This window comes from Colobus angolensis, unplaced genomic scaffold (assembly GCF_000951035.1).
Source record: "Colobus angolensis palliatus isolate OR3802 unplaced genomic scaffold, Cang.pa_1.0 Scaffold41, whole genome shotgun sequence".
Taxonomy (NCBI): domain Eukaryota; kingdom Metazoa; phylum Chordata; class Mammalia; order Primates; family Cercopithecidae; genus Colobus; species Colobus angolensis.
In genome coordinates, this window is record NW_012117488.1 from 422226 (window position 1) to 432006 (window position 9781).

Sequence of the window (9781 nt, forward strand, 5' to 3'; positions counted from 1 at the left end):
AACTTGGACAGCACTAGAGTGGATGGTGCGCTACTGAGACTGGGAACACTGGAAAGGGCTTGGAAAGGAAATGAGTTAGTTTTGGACAATTCAATCTTGAAATATTCTTAAGGCACCCAAATGAAGATATTCACAAAATAACGGGAAATATGAGTCTGTCAGAAATAGGAGTAGTTCACGAGAGATCTGACATGGAAATAAAACTTTGGAATTTAGCATTTAAGTGGTAATTGAAACCCTAGGGCACTTGGTAATAGATGAGATGTCTAAGGAGAGTATATAGAGTAGGAAAACACCTTAGGCAGTCTTGAGCAATTTCAACATATAACAGTCGAGGTGAAGGACACCACAAAGGAGACTGGGAAGAACTTAAGAGAGAAACTGCAGAGAAACGGGGAGAGTGCTGTGCTGCAGAAGTCAAAGGAATACAGCATTTTTAGGAGGAAGTATCCTCTTATATTGACATTCCGTTTCTACCATCTACATCTTAGTTTCTTGGAGGAAGCTCACCTAAAATATTTTTCACCTACTGAGCCTTTTTTATTCCATCTTCCTGAAATGTCCGCCCTCCTTTCTATGCTTTGAGAAAAAGAAAACAAAGTTTTATTCCATAACTATCTCTGAGAGCATCTTTCACATTTTACTGTATTCAGCTGTTTTCAAGACTGTCTTCCTTTTTGCATCATGACCAGTACAACGCCAGGCACACAGGGGGAATTCAATGAATGTTAGTTGGAACATTCATTATATATAATATTAAGAATATCTGTTATTTATTAAATGTTTACTGTTTCTGGGTACCTGTGCTACTATTGGGTTTATAATAGCTTTTTAAAAGTCTTATAAAAAAATCTATGAGGGGTATGATTATCCCCATTTTATAGATGAGGACACTGAGTCTAAGAAAGAAAAGCAACTTCTCTAAAGTCACACAATAAGTTGCAGAGCTGCAATTCACAAACAAGACTGCCTGATTCCAAAGTCCGTGCTTTTAACCACCACCTCTCCCAAGAGAAGTAAACATTCACATTTTCCAGACATCTGTGGAAGAGACATTTTTGAACTGGCAGCTTTCCCAATTCATCTCAAATCATAGCACATAAGCAACAGCCTGCTCTCATTCCAAGAATGCTTTATTCTGGGTCTGACTGAGCCCCTACTGTGCTGCCTTCCCTACCTGCAAAATAATAGATTTTTCATTTATCCACTCACCTAAGCTGCCTGCCTGAGCAGATTCTGGCTTCCTAACCAGGAGGTCTCTCTTCAGATCAGTACTCTAATTCCATTTTTCCCTTCCTAACAGTTCTTTGTCCCAATTGATTCAGAGGATTACTTAAGAATCCTTTGCTTGAAGTGCCCATAGTGGTTTCTTATTTATCAACTCTTAGTGTTGAGCTATAGTCAGCATAATAGAATGGAAGCTTCACAGGGACAGGGACCTTGTCAATTTTGTTTATAGTATTGTGCCGAGGATCCTAAACAGTGTGATTCCTGGGACTCAGTAGGCACACAATAGATAATGGCTGACTGAATTAGTATGTCAGTGATGGAATCACAAACCCCGCTCTTACAGCAATTTAGGTATCTTGTACTCTGGCACTTTGCAGAGAGAAATCATAAACTCATAGATGCCAGGAGAAAAACTATTTCCACGACAGTTTGCCTGAAGGCTCTGCAGGCCAATCTTTCAAGATACAAGCAAACCTAAGGGTGGGTGAGGGGAGGCAGAGTAGGTTGCCTTGGGGAAGAGGGGAAATTCTTCACAAGTCACCATAGATAATTCACAAAGCAATCTGTCTTAAGGGTTATTTGTGTAAGTATTCTCCAATTATTTATCAAAATAAAAAGTACTGAGAGCACACATAATAATAATAAGCCTAAGAATTTCTTATCTCAATAGTTAAGCTTCCAAAAACTAGGGGAAATGATGAATTCCAGCATCAAACCTTCTTCACTTTTAAGAGGCTGATTCATGAATCTGCTCTTATTTTCTGTTACTATTTCAACTATTCATCCTAGCAAGTATACTCACAGGCACGATACTGATATTTGGCTACATGTATACTTTACACTTAGGGATGATGATTATCCTGGGATTTCTAGCCAGATTACTTACGATGGCTATATAGAGAATCTGTGCATTGACCTGGTTTAGGGAAGTATCTGGCACATGATTTCTTTTCCTATTAAAAAGTCACGGCCAGGCACAATGGCTCCCGCCTGTAATCCCAGCACTTTGGGAGGCCGAGGCCGGCAGATCACGAGGTCAAGAGATCGAGATCATTCTGGCCAACATGGTGAAACTCCGTCTTTACTAAAACTACAAAAATTAGCTGGGTGTGGTGGTGTGTGTCTGTAGTCCCAACTACTCAGGAGACTGAGGCAGGAGAATCGCTTAAACCCGGGAGGTGGAGGTTGCAGTGAACTGAGATCACACCACTGCACTCCAGCCTGGCAACAGCAGAGAGAAACTCCGTTTAAAAAAAAAAAAAAAAAAATTCACTATTTTTGGCCAGGTTTGGTGGCTCACACCTGTAATCCCAGCACTTTGGGAGGCTAAGGTGGGTGAACCACTTGAGGCCAGGAGTTTGAGACCAGCCTGGACAACATGGTGAAACCCTGTCTCTACTAAAAATACAAAAGTTAGCCAGGCCTGATGGTGGGTGCTTGTAATCCCAGCTACTTGGGAGGCTGAGGCAGAAGAGTTTCTTGAACACAGGCGGTGGAGGTTGCAGTAAACTGAGATTGCACTACTGCACTCCAGCCTGGGCGACAGAGAGAGACTCCATCCCAAATAAACAAACAAAAAATTCACTATTTTTATAGTGATAGAGAGATTAACACTTTGTCTCTTTAGGGATATTGCAGGCAGAGCTCCTAATTCCATTTTGTTCCTTTTTGGGAAAGTCTCCTTGTCACAAGAAAACTTCTATCGGGGCTATTACATGACCATTTCATTTTTATGCACGATGCAAAAAATTGTTGCTTTTTTTGTTTCTAGTGCTTCTTTGCAACATTTTTTTCACATTAGTCAGATTGGTTATCACTGCTCATTTCCAAAGCCTACTGCCAAACTCATCAATTTCTATTCCCAACCTTTAGGCATTTGGTTTTTTCACCTTTTCACTAAAAGAAATATCCCATATGCATTCGTGCACATTTTAAATTTTTTTAGGCTAACAACAGAAGAGAAAAGAACATGTATATGTCTGTCTTTTCCTCTTTATTACTGTTTAGTATTCTCTTCTGGTGGTGCCCTCAAAGACAGAATATTCTATCCCAGAATCATAATTTCATATGGGATTTCCTAGTATACTCAAAACAGACATAACGGTAGAAAGAAACTTTTACGTTTCTATCTCCCCTTAAAGCAAATGTGATTCCTATCTTTACATTCTCTCTTTCTTCCCCTGCCTGGGGTGTGTATGTGTGTGTGTGTAAGCACACAACTGCAGATATTTGAGTATTATGTATCTGATATATCTTTTTAAAGAGGATAAAGAGATACACTTCCATTTGATGCAACAGTGATACATTATTTAATATGTACAGATTTTCTAATAATCTGTTATCCAAACTGTGGGTAAGACAGCAATTTAGCATTCATCTTTAATGAAAAGTCATTGTGAAAGTTTATTGAATTTCAAAGAAAGAAAACACCTAAACCTATTATCTGACAGCATACTAGGTAACTGTGAACATTTCCTTGGGCCCTTAGGTCTCTAGTTATAGATCCTACAAATTCAGTGTTGGTCACACACCTCTCCCAACTTTTAATAACCACAGTAGGCTGGCTGCAGTGGCTCAAGCCTGTAATCCCAGCATTTTGGGAGGCTGAAGTGGGCAGATGACAAGGTCAGGAGTTTGAGACTAGCCTGGCCAAAATGGTGAAACCCCGTCTCTACTAAAAATACAAAAATTAGCCATGTGTGGTGGTGCATGGTTGTAGTCCCAGCTACTCGGGAGGCTGAGTAAGGAGAATCGCTTGAACTCGGGAGGCAGAGGTTGCAGTGAGCTGAGATCACACCACTACACTCCAACTTAGGCAACAGAGCAAGACTCTGTCTTGGAAAAAAAATTATATGTGTACACATATATATATACATATCCACAATAAAAAGGAGGAACGTGACATGGGTCAAGCTTGAAAATGGGCACTTGCAATGAGGCCACCTTGATTATTAATGGTCAAGTGATGTGTGGCTGATATGAGTCCCAGGGACACCTGTGCTTGGGAAGTGTACAGTCCTCTGAGGTCTGCAAGTGATCAGTGTTAGATCCTGTGGGAGGACGTTGCATATTCAGACATGTAAGCCTGAAAGCATGGATCATGTATATTTGGACTATTGTATATTCAGTGCCATTTGATACTTCACACCTGAGTTAAAGGGTCTCAATAGATAGCTGTTGAATGAATGGATAAAAAATGTCTTGGCATGTCTGACAAAATGGTGGAGCAGATGTCATAGAAATCTGAGTGCTCAAGAGATTAAAGAGACTTCTGGGAGATGAGATGTGTTCAGAGAAAAAAGAGGACTGTGTCTGTCTGCCTGTACTATTGACATGTGCTAGAGAAAAATTACACAATGATATGGAAGTTGTATTACCATAGATTCTTGGTCCCCAATATCAACAGAACCTCCAGCTCTATTCAAATGCCAAGAGTTCTGGGTCTGGGTTCTCCAGCAGCTATTTCAAACCTACTCCACCTTCTTCAAGCCTTCTGCCAATCTATTTTAGGTCATTTGTGCAGAAAGCTTTGCTGCCAATCTTACCAACAAAATAGACAGCATTTGAGCAAAGAAATAGATCATCTGCCTGATACCCCATGTTGAAATATGTCAAACGGGAGTGTTATCTGTCTGTCCAAGTGTACTCTGAATATCCTTCCTATTCCACCACTACAAGAAACTCTCTCCTTCCATTCTCTCTCTTTAAAAAAATTTAAAGAGTTTTATTCAACTATTGTATATTGTAACAATAAACAGTACTATTTAAAGTGTACAATTTCATAAGTTTTGACATGTATCTACACTTGTATATGCGTATACATATATACACACATATATATGTATCTGCACATATATCTGCCTGTATTAGACAGATCAAATGGCTGTCAAGAATCCCAGAGATTCCTGGAATCAGTGCTACGATTCTGGAATTTCCAGCTAGTCACAGAACCTAGAATTATCCCCTGAATATTTATCTAAGCTGGAGAAATCAAGTACCAGTGGTGAATCCATCACCACAATCAAGAAAATAAACATATCACGCCCAAACAATTCCTTATTTCCTAATATAAAACCCTTACCCTCATACCTGCCTCTTCTTCCTCCACAACAGGCAACCACTGATTTGTTGCCTGTCACTGCAGATTAGTTGCATTTTCTAGGGTTTTATATAAAGACAATCACACAGCATATATTCTGTTTGGTAGGCTGGCTTTACACATTAATCTATTGATGGGCATTCATGTTGTTTCCAGTTTTTGACTGTTACCAATAAAGCTGCTATAAAAATTCCTGTAGAAGTCTTTGTGTGCATGTGTATTTCTTTTATCTTGAGTTAATACTTAGCAGTAAAAGGGATGAATCACATTCATTGTAGGGTGTGTATTTTTAACTTGTAAAGAAACTGCCAAGCTTTTTCCTAAAGTGATTGTACCATTTTACATTCCCATAAGTAATATGATAGAGTTCTAGTTGTTATACATCCTTGCCGACACTTGATATCGTTGGTCTTATTATTTTTAGCCATTCTCATTCAGATGTGTAATGATATCTCATTTGGAATTTTAATTTACATTTCTCTAATGACTAATGAGTATTTGTCATGTGCTTTTTTTGACATCATTATATCTTTTTTGGTGAAGTGCCTGTTCATGCTTTTGTCCATTTTTTTTTATCAGGTTATGTATTTACTTGTTGTGTTTTGAGAATTCTTTATATGTTATGGATACAAGTCCCTTATCAGTTGTGTAATTTGCAAATATTTTTTCCGAGTCTGGAGTTGTCCTTTCACTCTCTGACTCTTTCAAGGAGCAAAAATTCTAAATTTCGAGGTTGATTTTATCAACCTTTTCTTCCATGAATTGTGCTTTTGGTGTCATTTCTCAAAAATTTTTGTGTAGCCCAAGCTCACAAAGATTTGCTCCTAAATATTTTTTGGTCTAGGTTTTAGATTAGGTCTATAAGTCGTTTCAAGTTAATTTTAATATATGAATCAAATTTCAATTTCTTACATATGGATAGTTAATTTTTCCAGTATCATTTGTTGAAAAGACTATCCTTTCTCTACTGAATTGCCTTTGCACCTTTGCTGAAGTTTAATTGACCACGTAATTGTGGGTCTATTTCTGGACCCTCTATTTTCTTTTATTGATCTATTTGCCTATCTTAATGTCAATACCACACTATCTTGATCACTATTTTCCATGCCGGCCATGTCATAGATCACCTGCCAGACTATGGATTAGTTTCCTTTGGATCAGCTGCCCATCCAGTGTCCAGTCAGCTGCAGCTAAGTGTTGGGGAGAGAAGTTTTGTAGAGTAAGAAGCAGGACTGCTGAGCACTACCTCTCCATGCAAGCTGAGGGCAGGGCAGCTTCCTGTAACATATGCTATGATTATGCAGGTACAAGCTGCATAAATAACCTACTCTTCTCTCTGCATCCAGTTTTACCTCTTCAATAAATTGTATATATCTCAAAAGGGAAAATTTTATCATTTAATTTCCTTTTAAGATCCCTCAATGGATTCCCATTGCCCTTAGGATCAAGTCCAAGTTCCTTGTTCTTAGCAATCCAACTTCTGCTTCTCTTCCCAGTTTCATTTCTTACTATGCTTACTCTTACCACTTCTTGAATATATGCTCTAACTTTGTGAATTACTTACTATTCCCTAAACATGGCATACTCTCTTGTACTTCTTAGACTTTCTTCATGTTTCTCTCTGCAAAGAATATATTTACCCCTACTCTTTCCCCCCAACTAGCTTTTAAAAGTCTTTCAGATCTTCACCAGGCTCAGTGGCTCACGCCTGTAATCCCAGCACTTTGGGAGGTCTAGGTGAGTAGATCAGTTGAGCCCAGGAGTTCAAGTCCAGCCTGGGTAACATGGCAAAATCCCAACCCTACAGAAAAATTTAAAAATTAGCTGGGTGTGGTGGTGTGTGCCTATAGTCCCAGCGACTCAGGAGGCTGTCATGAGGATTGATTGAACCTGGGAGGTCGAAGCTGCACTGAGCTGTGATCATGCCACTGCACTCCAGCCTGGGTAACAGAGATAGAAGCTACCTTTAAAACAAGGGGAAAAAAGTATTTTATGTTTTCTCTTAGATATGACATCAATTTAATTTAACAAATTTTTATTAAGCAACTAATATGAGCTAAGAAATGCACTGCACTGTAAGAAGCAAGATTAATAGGGCCCTTATCTTCATGTAGTATAGAGTCTAGAGGAGGAGGTAGTCATTAAACAAATAATTATAGTAAAATCCACATGTACAATCATGTAGAAATAACATGGTGAAATTATGTTCCCTGACAATGCAAAACCAGTTTTAATACATCTGGCTATTAATCCTGCCCTCTCCCCAATTCCCTTTTTCAATGTGGTGGGCTAAAGTTCCGATCTTGGAGGGGAAGACAAGGTGAAGTGGGCCCCTGCATTCCCGGTATTCTCCCAACCCAATCTGCCTGTATTAGATCAAATTGCTGTCAAGAATCCCAGGGATTCCTGGAATCAGTGCTACGATTCTGGAATTCCCAGCTAGTCATGGAGCCTAGAATTATCCCCGGTATATTTATTTAAGCTGGAGAAGTCAAGTACCAGCAGACTGCTCCGAACTCTAGCTGAGACCAGGATGGATTTTGGTCACACAGCCAGACACGGTGCTCTCCAGCAAACTATGAGGGATCACTCCAGTCATTTCATTAATCTCCTAATAATATGACCTTGTAATTTGTGAAACTGAATTTTTAGATTCTATTTGTTCAGTTATAGTGGGGTTTATGTACACATGAGATAAGTGTAACAAAAGAGGAAGCACTGAGTGCTTTGTGAGTATGAGGTAAGAGGGTGAGGGAAAGTAGCTCTGACAGAAGCCCAGGAGAATCCAATCAGCCAATTACATTAATTAGGACTGCTGAAGGATCAAGGCAGGCCCACAATGGTGAACTTAAAATGCAGGCGGGGCTGGGCATGGTGGCTCACGCCTGTAATCCCAGCACTTTGGGAGGCCAAGGCGGGTGGATCACTTGAGGTCAGGAGTTTGAGACGAGCCTGGCCAACACGGTGAAACCCTGTCTCTACTGAAAATTACCTGGGCATGGTGGTGCACACCTGTAATCCCAGCTAATCTGGAGGCTGAGGCAGGAGAATTGCTTGAACCCAGGAGGCAGAGGTTGCAGTGAGCCAAGATTGCACCACTTCACTCCAGCCTGGGCGACAGACAGAGCGAGACTCCACCAAAAAAAAAAAAAGAGAGAGAGAAAGAAAGAAACTAATTTCCTTCTCCCAATTCATCATTAACTCCTGCTCACCCTTCTGGTCTAGGTCGATCATCATTTCCTTGGGGATGACTTTTCTGTGCTACCAAGTCCCTTCAAAGCGTCATGTACTTCTATTTCATAGCACTTTTTATACTTAAAATTTGTATTTACATGTGTGATTATTTGATAGTTTCTGTCTCTTCCATTTGGCTCTAAGCTATATGAGGGAAGGCATTATGTCTCTATTTCTTCACTAATACATATCCCTAGTTCCAGATACAGTACCTCGTCCATATTAGGTTCTTTTTGGTTGTTTTTTGAGACAGTATATCACTCTGTTATCCAGTCTGGAGTGCAGTGGCATGATCACAGCTCACTGCAGACTTGATTTCCCAGGCTCAAGCAATCCTCCCACCTCTGCCTCCTGAATAGCTGGGACTACAGGAACATACCACCACCCCCGACTGATTATTGTATTTTTTGTAGAGATGGGGTTTCACTATGTTGCTCAGACTGGTCTTGAACTCCTGGACTCAAGAAATCCACCTGCCTTTGCCTCCCAAAGTGCTCTGATTACAGGCATGAGCCACTGGGCCCAGTCTCCAAGGTAGGTTCTTGATAAATGTCTGTAATATTGAAACACAGGGATTAGAGGGGGGTTAGACCTAGAGTGATGGGTTGTGGAGGTTTCACTGAGGAAGTGATCTTTAAGTGATAATTAAAGCATGACTAGAAGTAGTTAGGTTAAGAGGAGAGCAAAGCATTTCAGGCAGAGGAAACACGTGGGGAAACTTGTGAGATAAGCAATAGCCTGTATAGTGAATCCCAGGAAAGGAAAGTTTCACAATGACTGGAGCTGAAAGAGAGACAGCTTGGGAAAGAATGTGGAATTTATCCTAAGGGGAAAGAGAAGCCTTTGGAGGGTTTTAAACAAAGTGTTGACATGGACAGATCTGCATTTTCTGGCTGCTGTATAAAAACTGGATTGTATGGGAGAGAAGAGGCCTAAATGTGGGGGGACATTACCATAGCCCAGGTAGATTATGGTAGTGGCAATGAGGATAGGGAAATGAATAGACTTGAGACATTCATGTCTAAGAGGTGGAAGGAATAGACTTCATGACTGATTAAATGTGATGATTGAGGGAGAGATTGGAGTCAGGAATGACTGCTGGGTTTTAACTTGGACAGCACTAGAGTGGATGGTGCGCTACTGAGACTGGGAACACTGGAAAGGGCTTGGAAAGGAAATGAGTTAGTTTTGGACAATTCAATTTTGAAATATTCTTAA